This window comes from Magnolia sinica, chromosome 4 (genome assembly GCF_029962835.1).
Source record: "Magnolia sinica isolate HGM2019 chromosome 4, MsV1, whole genome shotgun sequence".
NCBI lineage: Eukaryota > Viridiplantae > Streptophyta > Magnoliopsida > Magnoliales > Magnoliaceae > Magnolia > Magnolia sinica.
Window position 1 is genome coordinate 71,349,313 of NC_080576.1, and position 10,449 is coordinate 71,359,761.

The 10,449-nt window shown below is 39.4% G+C and overlaps 1 non-coding gene across 1 annotated transcript; it reads left to right on the forward strand.

Annotated features, from left to right (window-relative positions):
• Window positions 1–6,003: 6,003 nt before the first annotated feature.
• LOC131244700 (small nucleolar RNA R71) lies at window positions 6,004–6,110 on the forward strand. Its single transcript, XR_009170477.1, has one exon. It is a non-coding gene; the product is annotated as a small nucleolar RNA R71 (small nucleolar RNA).
• Window positions 6,111–10,449: the final 4,339 nt, after the last annotated feature.

Consider the following 10,449-nt stretch of genomic DNA (forward strand, 5'->3'; position numbering starts at 1 on the left):
TGGCTTTATCAACTTCAATGCCTTTACTTGAAATAACATGCCCAAGTACAATCCCTTTTTGAACCATAAAATGGCACTTTTCCCAATTCAATACCAGGTTCGTTTGTTCACATCTTTCTAAGACGAGATAGATGGTATAAACATTCATTAAATGAAGAGCCAAAAATTGAAAAATCATCCATGAAAATCTCAAGGAAACGCTCAACCATGTCTGAAAAAATACTCATCATGCATTGTTGGAAGGTCGCAGGCGCATTATACAACCCAAATGGCATACGCCGATAGGCATATGTACCAAAAGGACATGTAAATGTGGTTTTCTCTTGATCCTCGGGAGCAATGGGAATCTGATTATACCCGGAATAACCATCCAGGAAATAATAATATTTGTGCCCTGCCAATCTCTCAAGCATCTGATCTATGAAAGGAAGAGAAAAGTGATCCTTCCTTATGACGAGGTTCAGTTTACGGTAATCAATACAAACTCGCCAACCCGTAGTCATGCGAGTTGGCACTAACTCATTATCCTCATTCTTTTTCACCGTAATCCCAGACTTTTTGGGAATAACTTAAACTGGGCTGACCCATGTGCTATCCGAAATGGGGTAAATGATACCAACATCTAACAATTTTAACACCTCTGTCCGAACGACCTCTTTCATGTTAGGGTTAAGCCTCCTTTACATTTCACGCGATGTTTTGCATTTTCTTCAAGATGAATACGATGCATACACACCGTGGGGCTTATTCCCTTTATGTCCGCTATTGTCCACCCAATAACTGCCTCATGTTCTCTAAGAACATTAAGCAACTTACCCTCCTGTTCTTTATCAAGGTTAGCAGCTATGATAATAGGCAGGGTTTCAGAAGGTCCTAAAAATTCATACTTAAGAGTTTCAGGTAATTGTTTAAGGTCGACTTCAGGTGGTTTCTCAATAGACGGGACCAGTTTAGACTCAGAAGATGGAAGAGGTTCCACTCTAGTTTTCCATTTTGTTGTATCCATTTCCGGATTAGAGTCAAGCAATGCATTGACTTTTTGGATGGAACTTTCTATGTCAAAATCAATGCCAAAATGTGCTAAACAAGTCTCAAGAGCGTCTTCGAAAGATTCAAGGAAAGAGTCATGCACTAGACTCTCAATCATAGTCACTTCAAATATACCATCCGAGTCTGACATTTGTTGTCCAGCATTGAAAACATTGAGTTTAATCTTCATGTTACCAAAAGATAGCTTCATAACTCCATTCCTGCAATTTATTATTGCATTAGATGTGGCCAAGAATGGACGTCCTAAGATAACCGGGATTTGACTTGTAAGATTCTGGACAGGCTGAGTATCTAGAACGATGAAATCCACTGGAAAATAAAACTTGTCAACCTGGATTAACACATCTTCAATAACACCACGGGGCACCTTGATAGATCTATCAGCTAGTTGGAGTGTTATTTTGGTTGATTTCAATTCACCAAGTCCTAGCTGCTCATACACAGAATATGGTAACAAATTGACGCTCGCCCCTAAATCAAGCAATGTGTAACGCCCTGAAATTCAGGGGTTGAGCATAACTCAGCTCCCGAGTTCCAAAACATCACTTATGCAACATATTTATTGATGGATGTATGTTGTCTGTATTAGTGCATAAAACATGGAATAGATTAAGCCAATAGCAAGTATAATTCAGGGATAAGTGAAGAAAGCAAGCGGAAGACTTATAGAAATATATGTGTACAAGTGCATATCCCTGAATTACATATACATAACAGGTCATACTGACAAGTGTTACTATCAAAATTACAAGTATCAAATTACATCATTTAATTCCCAAAAGAAATCCCAGCATCCCGCGCATCAGAACAAGGATCACTAAAACCCGTTTGAAAACTACATAAAAGAGAAAGCAGCCTCATCATCATCGATCTCCCACTCTGCCTCAGAAGTCTCATCAACATCTGCAGCTAAGACAGAGTCTAGTGGGTGTTTAACACCGCCCCAGAATGTGGGAGTGAGTGATCAACTCAGTGGAACAATAAAGCAAAGGTTAACATGTTATCAGTTCAATCAAGCATTAATGATAAAGCAGAACAATCAAATATGTCCTAAGTACTCTTGTTAATGCAAGGATGTATGCAGAATGATGCGTGCCCTCACACACACACCCTTAGCGTCTTCATCTTACGTTACGCATGACATCGCCTCAAAGTGCGCCACATCTACAAAGCACATGCAAATGCGGTGCATGAACATGATTACCAAGTTGTTATTAGTCCTTTTCATACAATAGGATTGGGAAGCTAAGGTACCTTCTCCATATCACCATCCAAACAGTGATCCATTCTAGGGTCGTCAGTCCTAGACAATCTCATATGATCATATATTTTCAGGTCATTACAAAGGGCTTGTCACAAATCAATGTACGCCTATCACACCTTCCTTACTACACTAAGGCTCGTCACCTCAATGCGGTATCCAGGTATGCTCGAGGTTACTACAAAGGGCTCGTCACCAATCAATGTAGGCCGACAGCACGAATATAGTGTCCCATACCACCATAATCGGCTCACGAGTTTGGTTTCTCATTGGTCACTACGGGGAGGCTCGTCACCCCAGCGTAGGCCGACAGCTCGACCACGGTGTCCCATACCACCATGTTCGGCTCATGAGTCTTATCGGATCAAGATACCATGGTTAATAGGATTTCATCGGTAAGTTTGGTACCCTAGATTCAAACAGTAGCGACCATACATGGTGAACATACATTGGACAATCGGGTTACTTGACGAACTCGACTAGCACGATCGCATGTTGGGTTGAACGACATAGAGTGCGCAAACACTCTGTGTGGCCAAACCACTGCCGACAACTTTAATATGACTCGGGTTCGTCTAATCACGTCCTACGTGGCGAAAGCAACCTCAGCCACGAACTTAAGGCCGATTACCGATTTTCTGAACTAATGCATAGTCCCACACACATTCCACTACAACAGATATTATCATCTACAGTTTAGAATAATAATGGAACAACAACTCAAATCATATGGTATGTAAGCATCTGAAGAATATCAACTTAACATGGATTTAAGCATAAGTAAGACTTGAAATTAAACAACAAGGAATGTAACTTGCATGAAGGAAATCATACACACTAGTGGGAGAGTTGAGGATCGCTTCTCAACGCCCGCAAATAGCATAATAATTTATACTTTAGATCATTCAGGCATTTCTACAAACACTTAGAATACATAGTTCCACATACATGACGTATGTTGAAATACACACATTTAGACAATTCCTTTTACTAAGGAGTTGTCGCACATACAGTTAGCACAAGTACACGACAAATAATCATGGCAAACACAGGTTCATATTTTATGCGTATACGGTACTTTATACATACACAGAATACACAAATCTCAATGTAACACATGCATTTCAGGAATGCAAAGTAAACATAACATTTGGCATGTGAAATCTCGTCCATAGCAAGAATAAACCATTAGCTAACATTGAAAGCCTTGAAAACCATAACCTATACGATTAAAGTCAGCACCTTAATCCAGAAAAGAACACCGAACTGATTTCAAATGATATGTCTTCGTCAACGGCGATAAGACAACCTAAAGCAAGAATTGAAATGAGATACAACATCACCAAGACTATTCTAAGCTCTAAAACAGATTAGGGTTAGGTTAACTTACCCAAAGATGAACTCAAAATCGCCGGAATAACGATTCTAAAGTGAAGGTTTAAGGATGAAGAAGAACAGGAAAGAATCTAAGATGATTCACCAACTTCTCTCTCACTTTCTCTCTATTTTCCTCTCTCTTTCTTAGTTAGGGTTAGGAAATTCGTATGGAAAAGAGAACTAGGGTTTTAAGGTCTTTTAATAGGCCTAACATTAATGAAAATAACCCCAGGGCCAAGGTATACTTAGGGTATAACCAAAACAAGCCTCTCTCGATCCAACGGAGCACTTCCGATGGGCCTATTACCACAAAAGGTCGGACTTAAGCTCACTGACCATGGATCTAGGTCAAGCTGAGTTTTCGTACCGATCGGATCTTCAGATCAGCTGTGGTGGACCACACTCAAATCAACGGTCACCGAATCTCGATCAGGTCCACAAGCACAAGGATATATCTGGGCCACCTTCCCTGATCAGAGGATGAAATTGGGTCAAAATCCAACGGTCAGATTACTTAAAATTATCGCGCAAGCGACACGATTCAGATTTCATAAAATCTTATTAAATTTCCAACCATTATCACACTCTTCACTCCGGACTCAATCAAATCGACCGAGGACATCACATGGACTTGATTTTTGAGGTGATGGTCAAGTCCAACATGGTGACCGCAACAGCCTAAGATCATCGCTATCGGACTTTCGACGCGCGGTCCAGGTCCGATCCAGAACTTCCAAAAATTCCCCAGAGCAGCTGACATTAGTGATGAATCCCAGATTTCAGAGTAACCTAGCGCTCACTATTCTACAGATTTTGAATCATGCAAATCAAATTTAAAGTGATTGATGTAAATTTCACAAGCAATCAAGTTAGCGCTAATTACCCCAAAAAGCTTCTAAGGAAAACAGAGGTAGTACTCGGATCTTGGCACAAAATTTTTCGGGTCATTACACAATGCTTTCTCAACCTTATGATCTCCTATGACACAAGAAATGGTAGGAGCTCCTGGATCCCTAAATTTAGGAGGGGTGTTGTGTTGAATCATGGAGCTGAGTTACTCCGCAAGGAAGACCTTCTTATGAACATTCATCTTACGCTTTTGAGTGCATAAATCTTTAAGAAACTTAACGTAAGCAGGAACTTGCTTGATAGCATCAAGTAACGGAATGTTGATTTGCACTTGCTTAAACATGTCCAATATCTCATTAAAGTTGTTTCCTTTCTTAACCGGTGCTAGACGTTGAGGAAAAGGTGTTTTAGGCACATAAGATAGCACATGAGTGGTTCCTGGAGAGTCAGAGTGCTTTTGGGCTTTCGATGCATTAGTATGTCTCTCCATTTCATTTTGATCTTCCACATTAGACTTTGATTCTACCCTAGGCATCTCTACTTTGTTATCAATCTGTTTACCGGACCTAAGGGTAATGATTGATTTGGCTTGCTCATGATATTGTTCTTGGTTCGAATTTGAGCCAATCTTATACTGTCCTTTTGGATTTGCCACATGTTGACTAGGAAACTTGCCCTTCTCTATCTCACTCAATGTGGTAGCAAGTTGACCCAACTGTACTTCCAGCTTGGCAATGGATTGCGCATTTGCATGTAAACTTTGCTGGTTAGCTAGTAAAATATGTTGGGTGTCTTTTTGAAATTTAAGTGAACTCTGCATAAAAAGATTGAGTGTATCGTCAAGAGATGGTTTCCTAGATTGTGGAGGTACTTGTTGATACTGCGGGAACTACTGAGGTTGTTGACTGCCAACTTGGGAGCAAGGTTGCATAGGAGGATTTCTAGATGGTCCTCCTTGTTGTGGTCCTTTTGCCCAAGAGAAATTTAGATGTCTAGCCCACCCTAGGTTGTAGGTATTTGAGTAAGGATCATTCTCAGTTCTCCTAAAGGTGTTCATAGCGTTCACTTGTTCAGAGAGAGATTCTGGAAATGCTGAACTAGATGGACAAGACTGTGTAGGATGGGCAAGATTAGAACATATGACACATGACTCGACTTGAGTTGTTTGTGGAGGTCCATTGTTTAACATTAAAGCATCCACTTTCTTTGTCAGGCCATCAATTTTGGCATAAAGATCTGGCGTGACTCCTACCTCATATATACCCCTTTTCTTCAGTGGTTGAGGACTTCTTTCACCTCTATTTGAATAGTCCCATTGCTGGGAGTTTTCACACAAGGTTTCAAAGAAATTCCAAGCTTCGACATCACTTTTGGTCATGAATGACCCTCCACTGGTGGCGTCAACCATGCGACGGTTTTGGGGTGTCAGACCGTCATAGAAGTATTAAACCTGTTGCCACTTTTCAAAACCATGGTGTGGACATTTAAGAAGTAAATCCTTCCATCTTTCCCAACATTCATGAAAGTGCTCACCCTCTTTTTGTGTGAAATTCGTAATTTCTCTACAGAGAGCATTAGTTTTGTGAACCGGGAAGAACTTGTTTAAGAACTTCTTAGACAGTTGGTCCCATGTAGTGATAGACCCAACTCCTAGAGAATTCAACCATGCTTTCGCCTTATCCTTCAAAGAAAAAGGAAAAAGGGGCAAACGGATCGAATCGTCTGAAAAGTTTTGGAACTTAAAGGTGGAGCAAATGTCTAAGAATTCTTTCACATGATGATATGGATCCTCCTTATCTGAACCATAAAAGGAGGGCAACAATTGTATGACCCCAGGTTTAAGTTCAAAGTGTGCTGCCGTGGTGGCAGGCAACACTATACATGAAGGCGCATTGAATTGGACCGGAGCTGAATAATCTCTAAGAGCTTTAGTTCCATTCTCTTCGGCCATTTCAAATAGGATGTTTCTAAATCTTCTACGAAAGGTTCTTTCTATTTCAGGATCAAAAGGTGTTAATTCTATGTTCAAAGATCTACATCCTAGCATAAACTATGTTATTGCAATGTAAGAAAGAAAACTAAACTAAGATGCAACCTAAGAGAAATAAAACTAAAAATAAAAATTATGAATTCCTAAAAATAAGAGAAAGCTATGTAAACTAGAATTGGAAGGAAGAACCCGGAAAAGGAGAAGATGAATGTCTGAAGATTTGAGAGCTCCTCCTTTTGAAGACAATCTTATTTAGCACCTTCCTTCCTCAATTCCTGTAAACATAATAAAAATAAAAATAAATTAAATTTCCTAAAATAATGCTAGAAAGAAAAAATCCTAGGCAATGGTTAATTTCTGAAAAAGAAAGTTTCTAATCTTAGAAATAAAAAGCTAAGTTAGTTTCTAAGAAGGGAAAATTTTCTAAAACTAGAAAATAGAAAGTTACTTGAAAGAAGAATAAAAATCTAAAATTACAAAATAGAAAATTTCTAAAAAAGAAAGCCTAGAAATAGAAAATTTCAAAAAAAAATAAAACCCTAATAGAAATTAGAAAGAGTAGAGAATTTAGAAAGAGATTACCAAATTAGAAGTTTATGTCAGGACCCTACAAAACACGAAATAGGTTAGTTTCTAAAAAGAAAAATTAACCTAAAGGTAGTAAAAACCTAAGACTATGAATTATGATAAGAGAGAATCCAAACCAGTAACGGCGCCAAAAACTTGATGTTTTATTTTTAAACCAATCTGATTTAAATGATTTTAAACTCGCAAGTATACGAATCAGATGTAAATATGGTACGTATTACGAAATCATTCCCACGAGGACTGGTTATCACAATTTAAATCTACGATTCTTCTTAACTAATCCAACAAATAATTGAGCAAACTATTAACACATATACAGAAAATAATCGAGAATAATAAGAAAAATTCAATCAAGGAGAAGGCTAGGACTTTCGAATCCACCCCTAATTATCCTAACCCTTGTTTTACCTGTTGATTCACCCTATTCAGATTGATATAAATTAAATAAATCACAAACTATGTCCTTGGTCGGGCACACAGAATGTATAATCCCTTAAAGCATATGGATCACATCTTTCCATCCATGGTCAAGCATGAAGAGATGTAGATTCCTGTTTCTTCCTCTATAGGAAACCTATTCATGGTCAGACACAAGCACCTAGAATAATATTCCAAACAACATCCATAACTAGACTTTGGTTAAGCTCATAGCATGGAGAAGTACGGAGATTTGGTTAAGCACACTAGAAACAAATCAATCAAATCAGATGAAATTAACACATAACAAGAGTTATTCAAATCAGGGGCTTCATCTCAGCCCTAGCTAACAAATTAAAAATCCATGGAATGTAGCATAGATTCAGAGAAGAAAAATGTAAGTGATGAAGAGCACATCCACATCTAGCTCTGCTCTTTCTCTTTTCTTCTTTTTTTTCTTCCACGTCCCCTGCTCCTTTACTCTGATGTCTTCGCTCTCCTTCCTCACCTCTCTCTCTCTCTCTCTCTTCTTTTCTTTTATAGGCAAGGAGAGAGTCGGTTGCTGGAGAAGAGAGTCAGTTGCTGGAGAACCGACGCCATGTTATGCTGCAGCTTGCGGAGCCTGTTGTTACGCAGCGAAACCGCAAGGCAACTTACGTTTGGCTCAAATTTTCGGGATAACGAATGTCCTTGGCTTTAGAATTTCTTCATAGCTAGGGTCATAGCTGGCTTGGGCTCCATATGAATGGTTCAGATCATTCAACCGATCAAGGATGGTGTGCCATAGCCGTCTGGAATTTTCGAGCGTGTCCGAACGTGCGAAAACAGGGGCCCTGCGAATTCTCTTATACTGTTCTGATGGTGGGGCCACTTTGATGTTATTATGATAAATCCAATCTGTCCATTGGATGCAGGACGTAATTTCGACCGAATATGGATGGTTCTGGATTTTTGTGGACGCGGCCTATTGTAGTAATCATGCTGAAATCAATTTGAATGTTGCAGGGCAGTCCACTTTTGGCCTCTGTATCGCGCACGTGTGTATGAATGGGTACAAAAAATCACCATACGTTTGATTTCTTCGAGGCCCTCTACATGATGGACGGATTGGATCAGACGTACGTGCCATGGGTGGGCCTCATAGAGGTCCGTAAAAATGGACTTTTCGTCCATTATGCTGAATGAAATTGGCAACTGCCGTTTTGGAAAGGTGACACGGGTTAGCACCTGCTGACCCGCCTTAGCTGGTTCCGTGCTCTGTGGGCACGTGTACATGGTGTACGCACATGCTGCACATACAGGGCCCTCTGTGATGCTTATGAGAAATCTTCATCGTCCATCTATTTTGTCTCCCCGATTAAGGGGTTAAGACCAAATTTGAATCATATCCTGTTATCAGGTGGGCCCCACTTAATGAATTAAGGGGCTGATCTGGCCATTGGGCCACTTCCTCAGTGATTCAATGGCTGAAATTTAATTTGTACAGTTAATTTATGATCCCCATCCCATGTATGGAGTTTCGTGTCAATCGGATGGCAGAACCCCTGTGATCTTGCATTCTGGCCTAATTTCGGGTAATTTTAATGTGAATGGCTTGATTTCCTCGGATCTCTGGCGTGTAAATTATTCAATATTGGTCCTCTGGAGTTTGTCCCTTGCTCTAGTGACTTTGGAGCATGAAATCCACGCTTGTAGTACTCTTTTTCCATCAACGCTCTTGATTTCATCCTGCAACAAAAATATAATTAAAATACTCCATTAAGCATTATCATATACGTAAAATCCGGCAATAATTGGGGTCTGATATGCAATATTCGACCCTCATCAGCTGTTTTCTTTGTTGCGCGTCCAGTTTTTTTTGTGAAACAGAGTCAGTTTTGTAACCTGACTTGCTTGTTACGCACGCTGCTATACGCATTTTTCACCGCCTCTCCATGTACTGACTCCATCACCTATAAAAAGAAGCCGTGAGAGAGAAAAGAATCATCTTATCTTGGGACCGTGCACAAAGGAGAGAGAGAGAGGGCTAGTCAGCTTAGTTTTTCTTTTTCTTTGTTTCTTTCTTCTTTTCCTTTGATTTTGTTTAGAGATCTTTAGCGTCATCATGTCTGTGATGAGCTAAGCCTCTTAGCTAGGGCTAAGAGGTGAAGCTTGTAACGTGATGGGGTGTTTTTCATTCTTTGATTCATATTTAAGGAACTATTTTGATTCTAGTTTGATTATAAGGAATGCCTTTAGTTTTCAATGGTTTATTGTGACTTAAATTACAATGGATCTGCGATATCTTTAAGCAGGTTCTTTTCATTATTGTGATTATGGAATTAGGAAGCCCTGTTGTTCGCCATCGCCCCCTGGACATGGTTGGATGATGGAATCCTTCCTAACATTCATATATTTCTCTGATTGGTTGTGGATTGGTTTAATTCTGTGTTTGCCTTATCTCACGGGCATGGTTTTGTGATGGAACCCATTCTAATTTACATCCTTCTTATATCTTGAAAACTAGATCAAAAGAAGTTCAGATTTGATTTTCATAGTTATATCTTCCAATTTGATGAAGATCAGACTCGAAGTCTAGTTTAGTTCATGAATCAAGCTAGATCTCCCTAATCTCTACAAGTGGATCCTCTTAATCCCTAGTTTCCCACCTTTGAATTCTATAAGTTTTATTTTACAATTTCACCATTATTCCCTCATATTCACTTGATTTAGATTTCATCTTCTTCTAGTTCTAGTTCTGGTTACTTTCAGATTATGTACAAGGTTCAATCCCTGTGGATTTGACCTTGGTCTTACCGAGATTATTACTACATCACAACCCTATACTTGGGGTGTGAACAGTTAGTTGACCCAAAGCTTTGGGTTTTTAGAGAACCTGATGTAGCAATTGGTCAGTTAAAACAACGATTGTGTGAGC